This window comes from Ictidomys tridecemlineatus, chromosome X (genome assembly GCF_052094955.1).
Source record: "Ictidomys tridecemlineatus isolate mIctTri1 chromosome X, mIctTri1.hap1, whole genome shotgun sequence".
Taxonomy (NCBI): Eukaryota; Metazoa; Chordata; class Mammalia; order Rodentia; family Sciuridae; genus Ictidomys; species Ictidomys tridecemlineatus.
The window spans coordinates 90,893,950-90,916,232 of record NC_135493.1 but is presented as its reverse complement, the minus strand read 5'-3'; the positions used below and the strand labels follow the sequence as shown (position 1 = coordinate 90,916,232).

Here is a 22,283-nt window from a genome sequence, read left to right as displayed (position 1 = left end):
GCCACATCCCCAGCCCCCATCAATAATTCTTAATTCTGCTATATTGGGATCTTCTCCATAATTTGTTAGGCCTAATGCAAAATAAGAATGTGAGACCCTGTGCAAAAATTTAGGGTTGACAGCTGGAAAGAGGAGATACCATGAAAGGTAGTAAAATATAAAAATTTTCCTTTATAATATGATCCCTTTTATGAGTTGCCATAGTGTTTTTTATTTGTTATTCAATGTCATTCTAGGTTAAGATATCATGTATTGGTATGAATTTTACCATTTATCTTTACATAGTGCAATATCAGTTTTTAATGCACATATAGGACATTGAATCATATAGAAAATCACCAGTAATACTCAATATATATTCTGCAGCTTATTACCAGTATATGTATTTTTGTGCAGTGAAAATGCTGCCCAAAATAAACATGTAATATAACATGTAATGTTATGTGTAACATAACATATTCACAGGTTCCAGGATTATGGCATGGAAATCTTCAGTGGACCATCATTCTGTTTAACCTAGCCAGAACACCTTAGTCCTCTTCCATGTGGCTGTTCTACGTGGCTAGTTTCAAGTTCCAGACAGCATAGTGATCTCGGGACAGTCAGGCCTATTACATGGTGATTGGTTGGCTTCTTAGAGTGAGCTTTCCAAGCAGAAAAACCTCAATGTGCAAATGTTTATCAAACCTCTGCAAGTTATATGAGTTGCTGTGGAAAGGGACTACAAAAAGCAATAATACAAGGAAATATTCCTTGCATTTCAAGGAAGTACTGGGCCATTATTGGAACAATCACAGTAGATTTTTTTTCCCAATAAGCTTTATACACCATCCTCAAATTCCAAATTATAAAAGAGAGGAGAATTATAAATGGTACCAAATACCTGCTGATTCAAATAATTTATGTTGATGACATGATCTTACATACATAGATAACCATAAAGACTATGCCAATAATCTACTAGAACAGATAAACAAATTTAGTAAAGTTGCAGGATATGAATACAACATGCAAAAATCAGTACTGTTTTTATACACGAATAATGAACTATTCAAAGAGGAAATTTAGAAAAATCCAGTTTACATAGCAACCATAAATAAATTTAAAAAAAAACAGGTAAAAATTTATCCAAGGAGGTGAAAGACCTATAAACTTAAACCTGTAAAATACTAATGAAAGAAATTGAAGAAAACACAAATAAATGGAGAGTCATTCTGTATTTGTGGATAGAAAGAACAAATATCATTAAAATTTCCATACTCTAAAATTATAATAAGATATACTTGCCAGGCATGGTGGCACATCTCTATAATCCCAGAGGCTCAGGAGGCTGAGGCAGGAAGATTGAGAGCTCAAAGCCAGCCTCAGCAAAAGCAAGACACTAAACAATTCAGTGAGACCCTGTCTCTAAATACAAAATGGGGCTGGGAATGTGGTTCAGTGACTGAGTGCCCCTGAGTTTAATCCCCGGTACCTCCCCCATAAAAAAAGAGATATATGTCAAAATATACTCTACTGTCATGTATATAACAATAAATAAATAAATAAACAAGGCCTGGGGTTGTAGCTCAGAGGTAGAACACTTGCCTCACATGTGTGAGGCACTGGGTTTGATCCTCAGCACCATATAAAAACAAATAAAGTGAAGGTTAATTTCTTTAAAAAAATGAAAATGGAAAACAAATGCCATGCTATCCAAAGTGATCTACAGGTTCAATTTAATACCTATCAAAATTCTATTGTCATTTTCTATACGGAAAAAAATCAAAATTGGTATGGAACCACAGAAGATCCCAAATAACCAAAACCATTGTTATGGTTTGGATCTGAAATGTCCCCCAAATGCTCCTTTGTTGAACTGAAGCAGTGTTCACAGAAGGGAAGCCTTGAGGAAGTACTGACCACTTGTGAAGGCACTGGCATTATCTGTGGATTAATACATTGATGGATTCATAGCTTAATGGACTATTGGGAGGTGGCAGAAACTTCAGGAGGTAAAGCCTAGTTGAAGGAAGTAGGTCATGGGGAGCATGTTTTTGAAGGGTGTATTTTGTCCCCGGCCCCTTTCTCTCTCCCTCCCTTTGCTTTCTTGTTGCCATGATGTGAGCACCTGTTCACCACTATGGTGTTCTGTCTTGCCAAAGGCTAAAAGCAACAGGTTCAAATTACCATGAAATGAAACCTCTGAAATCATAAGCCAAAAAAGATCTTTCCTCCTCTAAGTCGATTTCTCTCAGATATTTTGCTACAGCAATGAGAAGCCAACTAACACAACAATCTTCAACAAAAAGAACAAAGTTGGAGGCATTCACACTCTGATTTCAAAACATACCACAGATGTACTGTAATCAAAACAGCAAGATCTCATTATTTTTAGAGCTAAATGATATGCCACAACATGGATGAATAAGGAAGACATTATGCTAAGTGAAAAAAAACAGACACAGAAAGAAAAATATTTCATTATCTCACTTATATATGAAATCTAAAAAACAAAAAATTAAAATATGTGAAGAGCAGTGGTTATTAAGAGTAAATAGAGAGGAGGAAAGGAAATGGAAGGTCAGAGGATACAAAGAAGCATAAATGTATAATATAAGGACTACATGTAATAAAATTACACTGAATATGGAATCCATGTGATGAGTAGATTTTAGTTGCTCTTGGCACAAAAAGGGGTAACTATGTCACATGAAGGATATGTTAATTTGCTTTACTATAGTACACACAGCCTTCCATATCTGCAGTTTCCCCATTCAAAGATTCAACTAATTAGGGATTAAAAATTATCAGAAAAATCACATCTAAAAATCACATCACATACAGACTTATAGTATAACAACTATTTACATTGTATTAGGTATTTTAAATAATCTGGAGATGACAAAGTAAATTGGAGAATGAGCTTAAGTTACATGCAAATAACACTTTTATATTAGGGACTTGAGTATTCTCAAATTTTGTTATTCTCAGAGGTACTGGAACCAACCTCCTTAGGAAACTGAGGACCAATACCAACCTTTTTACTATCTATGTGCATCTTACAACATCATATTCTATACCTTAAGTATATATATTAACATTTATTATAAAAACATTCCTATTGATCTTAGAAAAATTGAAAGAAGATCTGTTCAGTAGAAGCGGGGGAGCAAGAGGGAGGGAAGAATTAATGGAAAGAGAAAGAATTAAGGAATGAAGTGGACCAAATTATGCTCTTTGCATGTTATGAATATATCACAATTCATTACAGTTTTATATGTAACTATAATGTGCCAATTAAAAATAAATAACTAAATGGAAGGAAGACCAATAGAGTAGAGGAGTGGTTTGGGGAGGGAAGAGGTGAAGGAAAGAAAAAAGTATTGGGAATTGAAATGGAGAAAACTATGTTACATGCATTTATGAATGTGTTAAAAATCTCACAATTATGTATAACTATAATGCACTAATAAATTTAAAAATTTCCATTAAATATATGTGATATTATTACTATGCAAACATTTAAAAGCTCAGCATGATACCAGCATAAAAACATATATCAATAAATCAAACAGGGTGAAAAGCCCAAAAATAAATTCAAGCATTTACAGCTAACTAATTTTCTTTTTCAAATATTTATTTTTTGGTTTTAGGTGGATATAATATCTTTTTTAAATTTTTATGTGGTTCTGAGGTTCAAACCCAGTGCCTCACATGCACTAGGCGAACACTCTGCCACTAAGCCACAACCCCAGCCCCAGTTAACTAATTACCAATAAAGGTGTCAAGAACACACCATGGGGAAAGAGCAGACTCTCCAATAAATGGTGTTGGAAAAACTGGATATTCATACACAGAAGAATGAAATCAGATCCTGATTTCACAGCATATACTAAAGTCAATTCAAAATGAATGAAAGACTTAAATATAAGACTTGAAGCTGTGAAACTACATAGAATAAAAGAAGAGGCTCATTTTGAATTTTCCCTGCCCCATTTCTGGAATGATCCATTTCTATAAGGATATCGTTGCTTCTAGGCCCTCTCATTGGAAAGAGATAGAAAATAGACATGTGTCCATACCTATGCACATACCAATGCTCTGAAGAAAAAAGTGACTGAGGTAGGCCATATAATGGTATCCTTAATATGTCCATGTCATTAGCCCCAGAAACTGTGAATTCATTAGCCCACATGACAAGGGGGAATTACAAATGGAATAATATTAATGTTGCTAATCATCTGGCTTTGAGGTGGACTCTTCAGGTAGGCCCAATGTAATCAAAAGGTCCTTAAAAGTGGAAGAGGGAGACAGTGTGAGAAGACTTAGCTAAATATAGCTGGTTTTTAAAATGGAGGAAGGGTGGCAAGGAATCAAGATTGTTCTCCAGATTCTCCAGAAAGGAACAATCCTGCCAACATCTTAATTCTATCTCAGTGAAATAGGGTTGGACTTCTCACCTGACTAACTGTAAGATAACAAATATATGCTGTTTGAAGTCACTATTTGCAGTAATTTATTATAACAGCCATAGAAAATCAACACAGTGAGAATAAGTATGTCAAGTCAGGAAAAACAGGCCTGTTACCTTTGGAGCAAATAGAATCAGAATTATTTTGACTTGAAAGAGCCCCCCCCCACTAACCTGAGAGTCAGTCAATATTGTTTAGAGTATAGAAATTGAGACCCATAATAGAAGTGGAATCAACAAAATCTCTGTCTCATGAAAAACCTAAGTACATATGGGGCTCTCTCTGAGAAGCCATTAGGGATGCATGACTTCTTCTGTCATAATGCCTCACTGCTCCCATTGCAGAGTCCAAGACAGTCACACCACATTCTTATTCCAGCCAGTGGAAGGGAGAGAAAATGATAGGTATGACTCTGTCCTTTAAAAGGTTTTACATGTTACTTCAATTCACATGCCATTGGCTAGAACTTAATCATATGGTCACATCTGTAATCCAGTGAGGCTGAGTAAGTAGCCCTGTGTCAGCCTAAAAATTCTATTAGGATTGTAGAAAAAGAAAACAAATATGGAAGCACAACCAGCCATCTCTTTCATATTGTATAAGTAATATTCCTCATTTATGTTGGTTCATTTATAATTGTATATAATTTTTGTCTGGCACAACTCTGTGGAAAGAGAATGCCAAAGTCAGGGATATTTCTATTTCATATATTGATTCCTTTTTTTTCCTTTTTGCAGTCAAAGGAATGGCACCCAGGGCCTCATGCATGCTGGCAAAGTGCTCTGCTATTGAGCTACACCCACAACCTCCTATGGATCGATTCTTAATCAAAGAGAAATGTCATGGTTTGTATCTGGAATGTCTCCCAAAAGCTCATGTGTTGAAAGCACAGTCCCCAGTGCAGCAAGGTTCAGTGATGGAGCTTTTAGGCAATGATTGGATCATGAAGGCTCTGCTATCTTCAGTAGCTTAATCCATTAATGGCTGAATAGACTCCTGGGAAGTGGAACCTAGTTGCAGGAAGAAGATCACTGAGGTAAGCCCCAGAAGGGTCTATCTCCTGTCAGCTCCTCTCTCCTCTCTGCTCTCTTTTCTCTCTCTCTCCCCCTGACTTTTGGCTGCCATGAGCTGAGCTGCTTCCCTTCCTGTACTCTTCCACCATGCCTCACTCAGGCCCAGAGCAATGGAGTCAACTAACTATGGGCTGAAACCTTGGAAACTGTGAGCCAAAGTAAAAATTTCCTCCTTTAAGTTGCTTATGTCAGGTATTTTGGTCACAGTGCTGTAAACTGATGTAAAGTTGATTGCTGATTTCCATGGCTCAGTTTAGTGGTCCTCTTGGTGGCTTGATGTCACTTATGATTAGGGTCCTTGAATCTGGGTTTTGTTCTCTATTTCAAGTTTCTCCTAAGTCTCAGCTCCAACTTTCTAGCTTCACATCCACCTTTTCCTGTGTATCCTGAACTCTTGATGTTTCTTCCTCTGTTCCTTCACTAACAAGTGCCTGCCCCAAACAAACCTAAAACAAGACCATCTCCTTAGTCTTTCTTTGCATTGCCTCTACATTCCATTTCTATTCACTACCATCACAAATTATCACAAACCTAGTAACTTAAAACATTAATTTATTATTGTGCATTTCTATAGGATATAATTCTGACCTGGGTCTCACTCAGTCAAAATCCAGGTATGTACAGAGCTGCATTTCTTTTGGAGGTTATGGGAGACAATCTGTTTCTTCACCTTTTCTAGCTTGAAGATGCTTCCCTCATTCCTTGGCTGATGGCCTCATTTTTCCATCTCTAAAGCCAGCAACAGCTGGCCATGGTGGTACACACCTATAATCCTACCTACTTAGGAGGCTGAGGCAGGAGGATCTTTTTTTTCTTTGTGGTACTTGGGATTGAACTCAGGGCCTTACACATGATTGGTGATCACTGTACTACTGAGCTGTACCTCCAGTGCTTTTCTATCTCATTTTTAGACAGGGATTTGCTAAGTTGCCCAAGCTGGCCTCAAACTTGTAATCCTCCTGCTGAAATGTCAACATGTGTGAGTGCTTATATATTCACACAGCCTGGGTGACTTAGAGTGATCACCTATGATGTGTGAGGCACTGGGTTCTTATGGAGCACTACAAAGGAAAAAAAAAAGCCAGCAACAACAGTTCAAATTTTCCTCATATGGCTTCACTATGACCTCTTCCATAGTCATCTCTGACTCATCTCTTCTGTCTCCCTCTTCCATTTTTTTTTTTTTGTTACTGGGAATTATTGAACTCAGGGGCACTCAACCACTGAGCCACATCCCCAACCCTATTTTGTATTTTATTTAGGGAAAGGGTCTCACTCAGTTGCTTAGCGCATTGCTTTTGCTAAGGCTGGCTTTCAACTCACAATCTTCCTGCCTCAGCCTCCTGAGCTGCTGGGATTACAGCACTCAGCTCCCTCTTCCACTTTTAAGGACAGTTGGAATCACATTAGGCCACTCATATAACCCAGGAGAATCTCCTTAGTTTAAAATCAGCTGCTTAGCAACCTTAATTCCACTTGTAACCTTAATCCTCCTTTGCCATCTAACAATGTGTTCAGGGGATTAGGACATGGCCATCTTGGGGGCAAATGGGCTTATTCTTCTAACCACAACTCCTATTTATATTCTTCTTCAATTGTGCCCAGAAACACAAGTGAAATTCTCCCTTCCCTCTCCTTCTGGCCTTTCTTTCAATTCCTGCTCCCACATCAGGTCATTATTCAGTTTAAGGGTTAATACTTGAGAAACAAACTTTCTAACAATTATCATCTTATTTTGTACATAGTCACTTTTTCATTATAAATTATTCTATAAATAAATGAGTCATTTTGCAAATAGCAAAATGAGAGAATAAGCCAGGCACAATTGCACACACCTGTAATCCCAGCAGCTTGGGAGGCTGAGGCAGGAGATTCGCAAGTTCAAAGCCAGCCTCGGCAATTTAGCAAGGCCCTAAGCAACTCAGTGAGACCCTGTCTCTAAATAAAATATTAAAAAGGGCTGGGGATGTGGCTCAGTCGTTGAGTGCCCCTGAGTTTAACCCCTGGTACCCACCCACGCCCCACAAATGAGAAAGGAAGCAGGCTTTCTTTTCTCTTCTTGTTTTTGTTGTTTGTGTGTTTTTGCAGTGCTGGTTATTGAACCCAGGGGTGCTCTACCACTGATATCCATCCCCAACCCTTTTTCTTTTCTTTTCTTTTCTTTTCTTTCTTTTTCTTTTTTCTTTTTTTTTTTTTTTTTTAGATAGGTTCTTGCTATCGTTTGCTGTTGTGCACATTGGTCTCAAACTTGTGATCCAGAGAGATGGCAAACTCAATCAACATTTTTTAAACTGCCTGTACTTGAGTGCAAGTTCTAACCAGTTGACTTTGGAAGTTGAAGCACTCCATACAAAGTGAGTAACAGCCCTTAAGAAATGGAACACAACCTTACTCAGAATGATTCACCAGGTCTGAGAAATGAAAGTATTAATGTCACTGTGATTTGGGGAGTTATGTCTGAGACCTCAAGGCTGTTTCTGAATAAAGGAATAAGTGAGGAAAATGGGGACAGAAGGAAAATGTCCTTGAAATGTTTTTATATTCAGATCATTTTCGTAGAATTAGCCAAACTGCAAAAGGATCATTAAGGCCTGAAGCAGTGGGAGTTGGTAGCAAGAACCTGGAAAGGGGAGTAAAAAAGGCTGGATTCCCACCCAGTCTTTATCACTGACTTGTAGGACTAACCATGATGAGTTCAAGTGTTATCATCTTCAGGACAAGGAGGAAGACACTTGGCGCCAACCACCTGCATGCTTATCCGGGCCAGGAAAGCAATTCTTACTCCTCCTAGAGTCCAGAGCAGATATGAGAGAGTGTCTCTCATTTGTCACTCTGTAATAGTTTACATCTGATGGGACTGTGTGGTGGAATGACTTGGCTTGGAAGACTGCCAAGGCATCATCCAGCTGTGCCCATCTGAAGGTCAGTGACACAGTCCTTCCTCAGCTGACAGCCACTGCTCTGCCCTTGAAGGGCCCCAACCTCTGCTGCACTCTGGAACCAAGTCCCCTCTGAGGCCTGGGTTGTGGTTTTACACTGTACTTCCCTCTTCCTTCCTGAAAGATGAATCAGACTGACATGATCCTTGCCACTTTGAGGGAAACTAAGCAAATGTGAGTAAGTGTGGGTGTGTCTCTTGTGAATGTTTCTTTTCCCATGAATCAAATAGTGGCATTTAAGATCAATTAATTTTATCAAGTACACTCCATGCTTTATTTTCTTGTTTAGAAACTAACAAACCAGTGTATTACCTATTTACATTTTACTCTGTTTTTTTGTTGTTGTTGTTTGTAGAGGAAGTTTTTTATTTGGTCTAATTAGTTATACATGACAGTAGAATGTATTTGGACACATCATACATAATGGAGTATAACTTCTCATTCATCTGGTTGTACCTGAGTTATACAGGTCATGTAATCATATATGCACATAGGGTAATAATGTCCAGTTCATTCTACTGTCATTCTTACCCCCATGCCCCCTTCCCTCCCTTCATTTCCCTCTGTCTAGTCCAAAATACATCTATTCTTCCCTAGCCCCCACCCCCTTACCATTTGACCCAGTTATCCCACTCCTTGGTTTATACCTAAAGGACTCTGTGTTTTAACAATGTGGCAGGGGGATTGTGAATAAGAAATTGACAAATGAGGTTTGGGGATTTAAAAATATCTACAGTTTTGTATGTGTGCATGTGAATATATGTCTTTCTGATAAGGTCCATAACATGTCAAATTTTTAAGAGAATCCATGAGTCAAAAAAGAAAATACCAACTAGAGTATAAGAATGTTCCATTACTAGAGCATCAACATCAACTATTGTTGTCCATTGATGGAGGCAAAGGAGCTACAGAAATAAGATCATTAATAATTTAAAGTATTTTATATTGAACATCATGTACTAAAAGTTCTCTTGACAACTCACTCCTTAACAGAATGTTCAGATTAACCAATGCTCTCTGTTTCATCTGTAAAATATATTCACGGATGCCCTAAACCTTGAGTCCCACATTCTCTCACATTTTTGTTACCCCTACCCCCTAGTGAGTTGATCCATGCCAAAATTCATTGAGGGCTACTGCCCATTCTATTCATGCCAGGACATTCTATTTTTGTGATTTGATGAAAAGTCTTTAAAAATAATCAGGAAAAGGAAGCTGCAAAGTTGCATTCTTTGCAGATTCTTAATTAAGGCAAGTTGATTTTTTTATATACAAAAAAAGAATCTGTTGAGTTAAATGTGGGCCAGACAACTGTAGAAGCTTTAATGAAACTAGACAAGGAGTTCTGCACTCTGATTGCATGACAGGTATCTTTTGGTTTCTGCTTCACTTTAAGGAAACACATGGAATTATATACAATGTATCAAGAGTATAACTTGTGTAAGCAGAGAAATACTCACAGAAAAGCCTTGGCCTTTCATCAAAGGATTGAAGGATTAATGCACATTTACACATTTTGAGTTAGCATGAAAAGATTAAGAGATATATGAATCATTTTTATGATTACCACATTTAGCCAGCCTTTTCTTTGAGCCAAACAACCTTCTATCCTCATTGAATTAATTCAGAACAATTCTATTGTACTGGGAGTTTCAGATAAGAAGAAACAATGGGTTCCAGGACCCATGATTTTCAGGGAAAGATGATAATATTAGTGTACTTTCACTGTTCTAGAAAAAGAAAGCGAATGGATATTTTCAACTCTACAGATGATTCTATACTCAGTTTCCATATGCTCTTGATATAAAATTTAGGCTTTTATGTCAGTTTGAGTCCTTCAAGAAGCAGATGCTAAGGTAGGCTTAGTTGTGCAAAAGGTTTATTGAGGGGAATTTGTGTAAAGGAGAAAGAATGAGGAAAGAGGCTTAGGCCAAAACACAGGTTTTAAACCTGTGAAGGAAGAAAGGAAGGTACAAGGGAAGAAAGAAAGAGTACAAGGAACCTTGGACTATAGTGTAGCTCTGAGAAAGTCTTAGCAGATGGGAGACACTAGAATAAAGACTGCCTCTAAGGGAAGTCCTGTGTTAGGCCAAAATGGCCACAGTTGCTTCTACTGTGCTCAGTCATTGCAGAGCAGTAATTTGCAAATGGTCCACAGAGGGGTGGCAGCTGTAGCCTATTGGCTAATAATGCTCAGTCATGTAACCATGACATTTTTTTCCATTATAAATTGTGGTCATTTGAAATAAACACCATTGTCTAGGTGGCCTCAGATCTGTAGAGTGTACAGAAGATAAAGAATCTGATTATGTCCAGCCTTTGAGAACTCATCTTTCTTTATCTGCATCCAAAACCATGCAGCAAAAATAATTTCTCTTGGATTTTATTATAAAACTGATGAAAGGCTTTACCCAGGAATATGAATAAATTGCTTCTTTGGTAGACTGTCTTCAGATTTAGCAAGTGTTTAGTGAGCACTTGGTAAAGCTGTTCCTGGTGCTGTTACAGAGTTATACAGTGTTGGTCCATAGCAGAGGAGACAGATCATAAGCTAACAAATCAATGAATGTGACAGCAGTGTCTATGAAGCAAATCAGATAGTATAACATGCTACAAGGGGATTATATAGGAGTGGTGGGACAGAAGGGCTATTTGAAGTGAAACCATACAGGAAGAGGAGGATGAGGGTTAGGGCAGAGGAAATAGCAAAAGTAGATTAAATGGGAGGCAGTTTTGGGGGTCTATGGAGAGAAAGGAACAAGGGCCATTTGTAGAAACAGGAGCCATCTGAGGTGGGATTCGTGGGAAAGTCTTCATTCTATTTCCAGTGTGATGAGAGAACTTGTTGGATTTTATGTAGGGGAATAACACAACTGGATTTTAATTTTAACCTTGATGGTTCCAACATTTCTATATGGCAGGATGTTGAAAGTGGTAAGATGCTGAGAAGGAATTTTTGGTGGGGGATGGCAGAGGTGTGGTGAACAAGGGGATATGGGAGGTAGAGGAAAGCTGTAGAGCACTTTGCATAAAATTGAGCAAAATATCCATTGTGCCTACCAAAGAATAGAGGTTGTGGAAGGACTGATAATAATTATGATATGATTAATGTCTCCAACTCAACTCACTCTCAGCCTTACCATATTTTAAAGACCACTATGACTACTGTGTAGACAATGGACATAAATGAGAAAGAGTCAAAGCCTAGCAGCTACTTATGAGTTTCACTGTACTGACACAGGTAAGAGATGGTAGTGGCTTCCATTAAAGAGGTAGCTATGGGAAAGGGAGTGGAATTGATAGCTGAAGATACTTGATTTTTGGTGAGAATACAATTGGCACAGTCAATAGTTCTGTGACCTCCTGGGCATCACAGAATACTTCCCTAAGCTGTGCTTCAGTCCCTTTTCTTTATGGTGTATTTCTGAATTCTGACTTGTAGTAGACATTATCAATGATCTACTTTGACCAACCCAATTCCATTTTGTCATTTCTATGTACTCATCTTTTAACTGTGAAGTTACCACCAATAGTATGCCCTTGGGACTCTGTCATAGTACTTCCCTTCAGCTATTGAAAAGCTTTGCTCAAATAGGTAAACAGCTGGATGTGCCTAGGACTTTCTATCCCTTGCATCCTCATCCCTTGCCCTGTTTGACCAACCCTTAGTCAATGACCAACATTGACTAAGCCTGGCTCCCTGGACCTGAGCTGGGACAATTATGAGGTGCTACTTATCCTACAGAGCTCCCCTGCAGGACTGGGTTGAGTCTACCCTCTATGGGACTCTGCCTCAGAATTTACCTCACTTGACTTCTTCCCCTTCACCATCCTACTTCTTCCACATCCTGATTGGCTTCTTCTGAGAGCATTTCCTGAAAAATTCACTCATGCAAAAAGCCTTATGTCAAGGTCTTCTTCTGAAGACCTCAACCTAAGACAGCACTCTTGTCCTGGAGCTTCTTTTAGGACTAGGGCTTCTCTGATTTACCTGTGCAATTCTAAAACTTTATCTAGAATTCTGCAATTCTGCAAGTCTCATAAGGATGGCAGATCCCACAAATTCCAGCACCCCTCCCCCTAAAAAAAACTCTAAAATCTAGAATTTGGGTTGAGAGTGAAGCTCAGAGTACTTGCCTAGCATGCACAAGGTCCTGGAATCCATACCCAATACTGCACATGCGCACGCACACACACACACACACACACACACACACACACACACACGCATTTTGATAATTAACTTTGAATCCTTTACTCTCTTTATGAATTACACAACTGAAAAACTCTATGGGTTATAAGACTTTGCCATTTTTTTTGCCAGTTCATGTTTGAGTTATCTAATTTCTTTGCCAATTTTTCTCAAAAATGAAGATAATAATATCTATCCCAACAACTCGGGGAGCTGAGGCAGGAGGATTGCAAATTTGAGGCCAGTCTCAGCGATTTAGGAAGACTTTAAGCAACTTAAGTAAGACAGTTTCTCAAAATAAAAAGTAACAAGGACTGGGAATGTGGCTTAATGGTAAAACACCCCTGGGTTCAACCCCCAGTACTAAATAATAACAATAACAATAATAAATAATATCTAACTTAGAGAACCAAAATTGGGTATATAAAGCTCTTATTATAGTGCTTAGAACAAGTAGGTACTTAATAGTTGATGGTTATTTTTAGCCCTGTAATAGCTGATTAGTATCTCTTGGGCCACTGGGCCATGGACCTGAGCCAGTCCTTAGTATTTTCCCCCTACTTTGTAGCAAAATGAGTAGACTGAAGACAATGCAGTATTCTTTCACTACAGCTGAAATTGTTCTGCTTTTACTGTCAAAAAGCCTCCTATTTTCTTAAATTGTTGTGCTAATATATGGAAGTTGTATTTCTAATGTTTATTATTTTAAAAAAAACTAAGAAGTGGCAATCTGATATCAATTCCCAAATTTTCATTTGAGATCCCAAAACCTAAGAATCTACTTTCTGAGAATTCTACCAAATAGAGAGAGCTGCTATGAAGTGAATACTGCTCTTTTAGAGTCTTTGTTTCCAACATTTTTCTGCCATGACCTTTGTCATATTAGGGCCACATTTGTGACCGACCCTCATGGGCATCACTCCCAGGGTAGCCTTTCCTCCCCTACTCAAGAAAGTTTGTTGTGCAATTGGTTGAGAGTATCATTATTACAGGCATAACCTTGATTCTATGCTAGTTCCTTTTTCATAAGTTAAAAATCTAGTCAGGATTTTAGCTAGTACTAATAATAAATTACTTATAACATATCCTATAACCAATTTTTATTTTATAACAGAATGGCCCAAAAAGGTGGTATAGAATCATATAAGACTTGGATAACATTCTAGAAGACAACCTACTCATTTTACCCCATGCACAATTAATTCAGGGAGAAAAGGAAGAAAGTATAGTCCAAATACAGTTTCTTTTTCTGCATAAAGAAAGGCATCTTTTTATGAAAATAACAAGTATAAATAGTTAAGTATTAAGTTGAACCATATGAAATCTCCCACAGCATTTTCATATGGTTCAACCTAACACTAATTATGAGCACTGGCTGGATTTTATACATTTTATAGATATAATATAGATTTAAAGAGGCCCCGCCTCACTCTTAACCCCAGCCAGATACCTTCTTAAGTAAACTGCACTTAATTTCAAACTCACTGATCTTGGAACATCCACTCCAGTACTAAATAAATGGAGCCTAATCATTTTTTGTAGATCCAAAAGCTTCCAGGAAATTCCACTGAACCCTTTAGGGGCAACTTCACTACCAATGCCTTACTCCTGCTTTGGGAATGAAACTTCAGGGCAAGTTTTGGTATTCCCCACTGCTCACTTCGTTACAAACCTCTTGAGACAAGCATAGAACAGATAATCTGAGCATGAATCAGATTCAACCATGTTCTGACTTTATGACCATAGACCCTTTTCTATCACAAACTCTTTCCTAATTTTCATACATGAATGTTTTACTCTTTTATTTCATGGCTTTAATCTACATTGTATTTCCTTCTTTCAGGCTGAGAGGAAAAATAAGCTATTGTCTTTCAACATGACTGATTTTTAAGTTATTTTTAATTGTAAAAGGAGAAACCAAAGAAGCAAGAAAAACTAAGCTTTGGCTGCCTATCCACAAGGTGGTATATTCAAATAAACAGGTATCCATGACTCTTATAAAAACAGATAACTTCATGTTGTTAGCCACATTCACAGGGTTTTACACAACATTGTAAGACTTGATCTCTCCCAAGAATCACCAAGTCATGCCATACCTTGGTGTCTGCAAAATGTGGGGTAAAATTCGTCCCCACTCATTTTCCTTCAGGGAATTGGTCACAATTGCTTGCTCTGCTGTGGTTGCCCAACTTGAATCAAGTGATGCTTTGAGTCAAGTTGCTTTTTCCTTAACTGAGAAACCAAAGACAGACCGCAGTTAACAATAGCCTTAAAAATAACATCTTGGGAATAATCATCACATGCTTCTTTATTACAGGAAATGCATACCAAATGTCGCCTTGTATTTAAGCCTGAAAAGTGGGCAGGGCGTGGGCAGGCAATTACACCAGAGGCTATTTAAGGAGGGCAGGTTTTCCATGATTGGCAACAATTGCCCTTAGAACTCCATCTGTTCTGGACTTCATTTCCTATGTAACTATTAGTGCAGGTGTCATGGGTTAATATAAAAACAAATTGATTGTCATGTAACCTTTTTGATGTAAGTGGCTCATTTGGATCTCTGGCATGACTGCAAGTCCAATATGGGTGAGGAGCAAAAACAAACAAACAAAAAAAACAATCTTGCAAGGACTGTGTCTCATGGTTTTACAGTCCTTGCAACCAGAGATACAAATTTAATTTCAAGGCCCCTTGAACACAGAGGCCCGTTAACAATTCTCCCCACCTCCCCAAAAAGCACACTAGCCAAATGCTGTAGCTACATCATTCATGGGGCTCAGTACAAAATGAAAACACAGGACCCCTCGTTCAAACAGTGGGAAAATGAATGCTATATAAAGGTACTAAAATCTAAAGCTTTTTTCTTTCTTCTGTGGTTTCTTCTTTGACTTGTCACGGTGTTTCTCGCTTGCTATTTAATGTCATTCTAAGTAAAGCAAAATTAAAATTTCAAATTATTAGCGTGAATTTACCACACATCTCATATAGCAGGATGCCAGTTACAAATGCAAATGTAGGAGCATTTGACCCATATGTGGAAGCACCAAAATTACACAATTTACATTTCATACATTTATGTGTATTTTGCCCTTACCGGAAGAGTGCAAATGCTACACAAAACTAATTCAGCTGTTTTAATTTCACTTGTTCATAGGCACACATTCTACCAACACCCTTCGTCAATGACTTGTTGATGAATAGGTAAGGAGAAGAAGGAAAAGGATCTATGGGTTGTCCTATCATTCTCTTTCCTTCTATCTCACTATTTTCTGTGTTTGTGGTTGACTCATATACAGAAGTAATACAAGTAAGAAAGAATATGAGCAGGTTCCTTGGTCCTCTGTGTTTCTTAGCATGTCAATGTCTTAGTTCTGAAATCAAAGCATTTCTGATTTGAAAAGAAAGTGTGGACTTTCAGAGCTGTCAGCTCCTCTGCTTACTCTGGTGTAAATGTAACACACTTTGAGAGTTTTGCTGATTTCACATACAATTGTGGTCCACTACAATTCTATTCTCAGGGGGCATCATGAACACTAAAAGCTAATGGAGCATCAAGGACCAACAAATAGAAACGTGTATTACCTGCATCTCCTCTACTGACCTGCATGTTCTATTGTTCCACCAGCCCTCACTAACAGAGCACAAGTTTACAGGCAATTTTTTTTAAGAATTTCAAGAAAATAACATCAGGGCATTAAGCTAAAGCACAGGGCCCTTCTGAGGATGGACTCCAGCATGACTATACAGATTGCACATCCTTGAAGCCAGCCCAGAGATATATTATTTGTTATACTTTTAACATTTACTGAGAACCAGCTGATGTGTGTGGGGGGGAAAGTGAATTAGGACTGGGAATTATGGCTCAATTGTAGAGTACTTGCTTAGCATGCACAAAAACCTGGGTCCCATTCCCAGCACTACACACACACACACACACATACACACACAAAAGTAAGTAGGGCAGAGCATAAGAATGGTTCCATGCTATCAGCCTAGGTGGATGAATGAATAAAGAAAATGTGGCATATATACACAATGCAGTTTTATTCAGCCATAAAGAGAATTGAGATTATGTCATTTGCAGGAAAATGGATAAAACTTGAGAACATTACATTAAGTGAAATAAGCCAAACTCACAAGGTCAAGGGTCATATGTTTTCTCTCATATATGGAAACCAGAGAGGAAAAAGTAAAAGAAAGATGTGGAGAGGATCTCATGAAAATCAAAGGAAGATCAATAGGAGTAGAGGAAAGGGACCATGGTGCGGGGAGGAGGAGAGAGAAAGGGGAAATATTGGGGAATGATATTAATTACCTGCACACAATACAAATTATACTGTTGTATTGTGTGCAGGTAATTAATATGTAACAGCAAATCCCTTTGTTGTGTGCAACAATAATGTACCAATTAAAAATATATAAAAAAAGAATGGTTCCATGCTTTAAATCTTTGTGAGGGCTGTTGGGGTGACTGTTGTGTTCACATTTCCAGTAGATGTACTACTTGCTTAGTTCCTGAGATGATGCCTACAGTTGTAAGAGAATATCTAGCACTCTTGGGGGTATGCCTTATATATTCCAAGTAGAAATCCCTTGAGACAACACAGGAGAAAATACAAGATTTGTGCAGCTGAGACTTAATGCCAAGTGAATGAGCTCAACCTGACATTCAGAATATATTACCCAGGAGGTTTATTGTAAACACGCTACAGAGGGAAGAAGGTGACCAGATACCATTCCTAGCAGCTTGCCCAAATAGCAAACTAGTGAGCCCTGGTGGTAGTGTTGTTGAACTTGAAGTAGTGGCAGAAAACAAAAAAAATTACTTTATTTTTTAATTGTAGCAAAAAAAAAAAACCACAGACCATAAAATTTTCCATCTTAACCATTTGGAAGTATAGGTCAGTAATGTTCAGTAGAGTCACACTGTTGTGCAAGTAGTCTCCAGAATTTTTTCATCTTGTAAAATTGAAATCTTATACCCATTAAACAGCAATTGCCTACTTTTTCCTCCTCCTAGCTCCTGGCAGCAACCATCTCTCTTTATGTTTCTACCAGTCTGACTACTCATGTAAGTGGAATCATACAGTAGTCATCTTTTTGTGACTGGCTTACTTTTAACTTAGCATAATGTCCTCAAGTTTCATTCATATCATTTCATGTGTCAGAATTAACTTCCTTTGTAAGGCTGAATAATATTCCATTGTATGTACATACTGTATTTTTCTCAGCCATCTATCTATTGACAGACACTTGTATTTCTCCCTCAACACTTGACTTTCATGAATAATGCTGTTATGAACATGGATGTGCAAATGTCTCTGAGACCCTGATTTCAATTGGCTATAAACCCAGAAGAGATGTCACTGGAAAAAAAATCATACTGATCCATGTCTGTTGGGAGATAATATGATGTTTGGAAATATCAGGAGACTATCTTGGAAATTTGAGGAGTAAGAGAAATATTGTGGAAGTACCAAATTTGAAAAAGTCTAAGTGTATCCTATGCAATTGTTCAACAGTGTAACCCTCTGAACTGGACAGACAAAATCTTTGACTAAAATAAGCATCAAGACAAATACTCTAACCAAAAACTTTGGATGGGAATCAAGTGAAGCTAAAATAAGTACACTGAAAACATGTAGAAGAAATACTGGCCATCCAATTGTTCTTGGAAAGATAAAACTATTAAGACAGTGTTTATGGGTTTGTAACTCAGCACTTGGAGCAATGTAAAAGAACCCTCTGTGGAAAGATAGCAATCTACAGACAAAAAACAATGTCCCTGGTGAGATATTACTACAATGCCCTGAAGTAACCCTATTGAGAATACATTAGTGTTCAACACTTAGACCATCAACAACTTACCAGGTCCATGGTGGATGGGTTTTAGAATTATAGAACTTTCAAGCTTATAAGAGATTATCCAACTCTCCTAATTATAAAGGGAAGAAACTAAGGCTCAGAGAGGTTAAGAACTCTCCCTGGACAACAAAACTAGTTGGTGACAGCATCAGGGCTGAGTTTCTCAATTCTAATGGTGATTCGGTTAATATCCTCAAGGCCACCCTGATAGCAGCAAGTCCATGACTATCTGACAGTATAAATAAAATAGTTTCAGCCTGAAAAGATGAGAGCTTGAAGAGTTTCTTCTGTAGTATGGCCAGGCTGCCATTGATGCTGTCCAAATACACTATCCCAATCCAAGGATTTAACAGATGTTTTTTTCAAGGCACTTTTAGATGTTTGATGGTTCCAGACAATTAACAACACAGAGGCAGTAGTCAGGGTCCCAAACGGATACACTAATATCTCTCCTCTCCTTTAGGTTAATTGAAGACATTAAGAGCTCAGAAAGTTCCTGATAAAATGAAAATATATTCCCCAAGAGGGATTGTACAGTAATCCATTATAGACATTAACATACTAATAGGACTTCATTGATCAGATTAGTTATCTGTTTGTTAACTTGCCAAGCATAGTATCTCCTGGCATTGGGGGACAGGACTAGCTAAGGACCCACATAGTTTTGTTGAGTATATAGAGAGAGATCTAGGAGAGAAAGTTTGGCTCAGCCGGGTGTGCAAATGTGGGGGGTCTGTTTGGGGGCCCAGAGCAAGAGGAAAGTACAGGACAGGGACTAAAGAACACCTAAAAAGAAGGCATAGAATTGTCAAGGAAAACTTCACTTACCTAACCATTTTATCATGAAGGACTGCTAAGAATTCTTTTCTTCAGGGATAAATGTGCACATGATTCATACTCTGTGCAACTGTGAAATAATTTTTGATCATTGAACAATGATTTTTTTAAAAGGTGGATCTGCAATGTAGTGCTTTAAGAACTGGACACCAAACTGTCACCCTGCTGTGGAGGCAGAAAAGGGAATGCTCCCTCTCCTGCCCTTCATAAAGGGGCATGGCTGACACCTCTATAACAAAAGACAAGTTAACAAGAGAAAAGCATAACAAATTTATTAATGTGCACATGTACATGGGGAGTCACACAAAATATAAAAACTCACAGAAAGGGCCAGATGGTTGAAACTGAAATACCTTCTTCATAGGAGATAGGGAAATGGTGTGTGTGTGTGTGTGTGTGTGTGTGTGTGTGTGTGTGTGTGTGTGTAGTGACAAGTTAGGGAAAGGTGAGGGACAAGACCTCACTGCAAATAATGGGTGTCTTATTATGGAGACAAAGTCTCCCAGGTAATCTTTAGGAGCTGCTCCAATAGACTAGATAAAATCCTGTCTGGGTGTGGTTACATTTACTCTCCTCTCTTCTCCAGTGGTTAATCTTTCCTAGATATTTGATGAAATTTCCTGGGGAGGGAGTTTAAGACAATTGCATTTCTTTTGGAAGAAGTTTTTTTTTTTTTTTCAGTCAGATAAGGGAATTTCAGAGAGAGCCCCTCCCTGTCCTTCTGAGAGAAACAAAGAAGGTTAGAGAGATCTTGATTTTGAGACATTTCTTCAGCTTAGCATGTGAAAGCCCCACACTTTGGGGGTATCATTTTTCTGAGTCCCAACACCACTGAAATATTCCTCCTTGAAAGAGAATAACTAAACTTGGCTAGGATAGCAGTCATGTTTCTATAAAAGGAAGGGAAGGAAAAATATAATGAAAAAAGTCTCTAATATTCCATCAATGGAGGAGTCCCCCAATTTGAGGCAACTGTGTCCCCTCTATTACTAGACAATTCAGAGAGATGGACATTCCAACAGACCCTATGGGAATTGGTTGCAATGAAGGCAGAGTGAATATTTATTTTCATTACCTTATCTTTATTTTTCCTATATCCATGTGCTGCATGTTGATTCAGTCATTAGAGACTATGAAAGTTCAGATAAGCTCAGGGAAAGCCCACAGTGATGGTGGTGGTTTTCCATGTTTTGTTGAGTTCGTGTGTCTGTTTTGCAGTTAGTCATATTGGGTGACTGGTTCCCTGGGTCTAACTCCTGATACCCAGGAAATTCCAGTGATGCCAGTATCTTTGGGTTCAGACACAGAGAAACTCACACCACACATCATCTTTGTGTGGGGAATTTGTTCCAGATGAGTCTGAGGGTATCTGAGATGATTAATTGGTTCTTGGGGAGGTCCAGAAAACTCTACTCCTCTGGGAGACTCAGAACTCTTAAGAAATTTCAAATAAGAATACTGGGCAAGCATTATTTCTCATTGCTTTCTAGAACTCTTGCTACTCCCTGGTAAACCTCTTGTTCCTCTCCTGCTTTCTCATTGACCACTAACAACATCACAACAGATGCCTTTTTTAACACTTTGCATAGAGTATCTCATTTATTCCCACTATAACCTTGTTAGATAAATGCTATTATTATTCCCCCTTTAACAGAAGAGAAAAGTGAGACAGAAAGTGTGGAATGAACTGCCCCAGGTCCCAGACTGACTGAGAAGGTAGGACTGACTCAACCTTGTGAAACTACGAAGTTCATGGTCTTGGCTACAAACTGTTTTGTCTCCTCAGCAACTTGGTTTCTTTGGAAAGAGGGCAGGCTCCTTATTCCTCTGCTTCATACCCTATTTCTCCTATCCTGTACTTCGGAGTCTCAGGTCAGAGCCCTTCTCAGGAAGGGCTGGACTTTGAGGAAAGAATCCCTTTGCTTCTATGCACTAAAAGCTGCCGAAGGTCAACAAGGCCAGGGCACTGCTCTGAGCCCAAGGCTTGGAGTCTGGCTGTCTGCTTAAGAGTTTTCATTCCCAAGGGACAGCTGCCCAGGAGAGATGGCCATCTGGGAACAACCTTCCTGATGTTCCTTTGGCTACACATTTTGTTGATTTCCTTAAGTGTGTTTTCTTATGGGGTTTCTGTTTCTTTTCTGGCTTAGTTTGTGACTTGACTTCATTTCTGTTTATTTCTTATTATTTGGCCCAACACACTGGTTTTCATTTGATTTTTTCCCCTCTCAGGCTCCTGGCCTACATGACCTGTGGCTCATTATGCTGTATGATATGTCACCCTGACTGTGTGTTTTGTCTGAAGTCTTTGGAAGTTAAAACTTAAACCCTGTGAAAAATGGGATGGAGAAATGATTCCAGTCTTTCAATTTAGGTGAAGATCATCTTATGAATGAAATACACAACCATGATTAAAATCACATCACCTTATTCTAGTGTCATGGATAACTAATTCGAACAAAATAAAAAATAAATTAAAAAAAAAATCACATCACCTTGATTGTTCACTACTTTCTTTACTGGTAAATGCTACCTTTGATCAGAGAAATGAAAAGTTGTACTGCAGTTGTGTACAATGAATCAAAATGCATTCTGCTGCCATATATGCCTAATTAGAATGAATGAATGAATAAATGAATAAATAAATAAATAAATAAATAAATAAATAAATAAAAATTTGAAAAATGTTATCCCATAAAAAATAAAGCTGTCACTGGAAATGTGGCATCAATAGCTTTAAAAAGAAATAAGAAGGTGAAGCATTTCTGGTCCTTCTCTTTTGGACAGCCAGTGCTGGGACAGAGAAGTCTGGGTGATCACAAGCTCAGAACCTGAAAAGTAGAATATAGGCCCAGTAGGATGAGATACAGAAAGTGTAACAGGGCAGGGGACACTCAGTCACCCCCCATAGAAAATCATCTGTCAT

General features: G+C 38.2%; 1 long non-coding RNA gene across 1 annotated transcript; it reads left to right on the top strand.

Annotated features, from left to right (window-relative positions):
- Window positions 1-8,432: 8,432 nt before the first annotated feature.
- On the top strand, window positions 8,433-21,890 carry LOC144371638 (uncharacterized). The gene is made up of 3 exons (XR_013431589.1): window positions 8,433-8,640; window positions 21,015-21,076; window positions 21,590-21,890. It is a non-coding gene; the product is annotated as an uncharacterized LOC144371638 (long non-coding RNA).
- The last annotated feature ends 393 nt before the right edge of the window (window positions 21,891-22,283 follow it).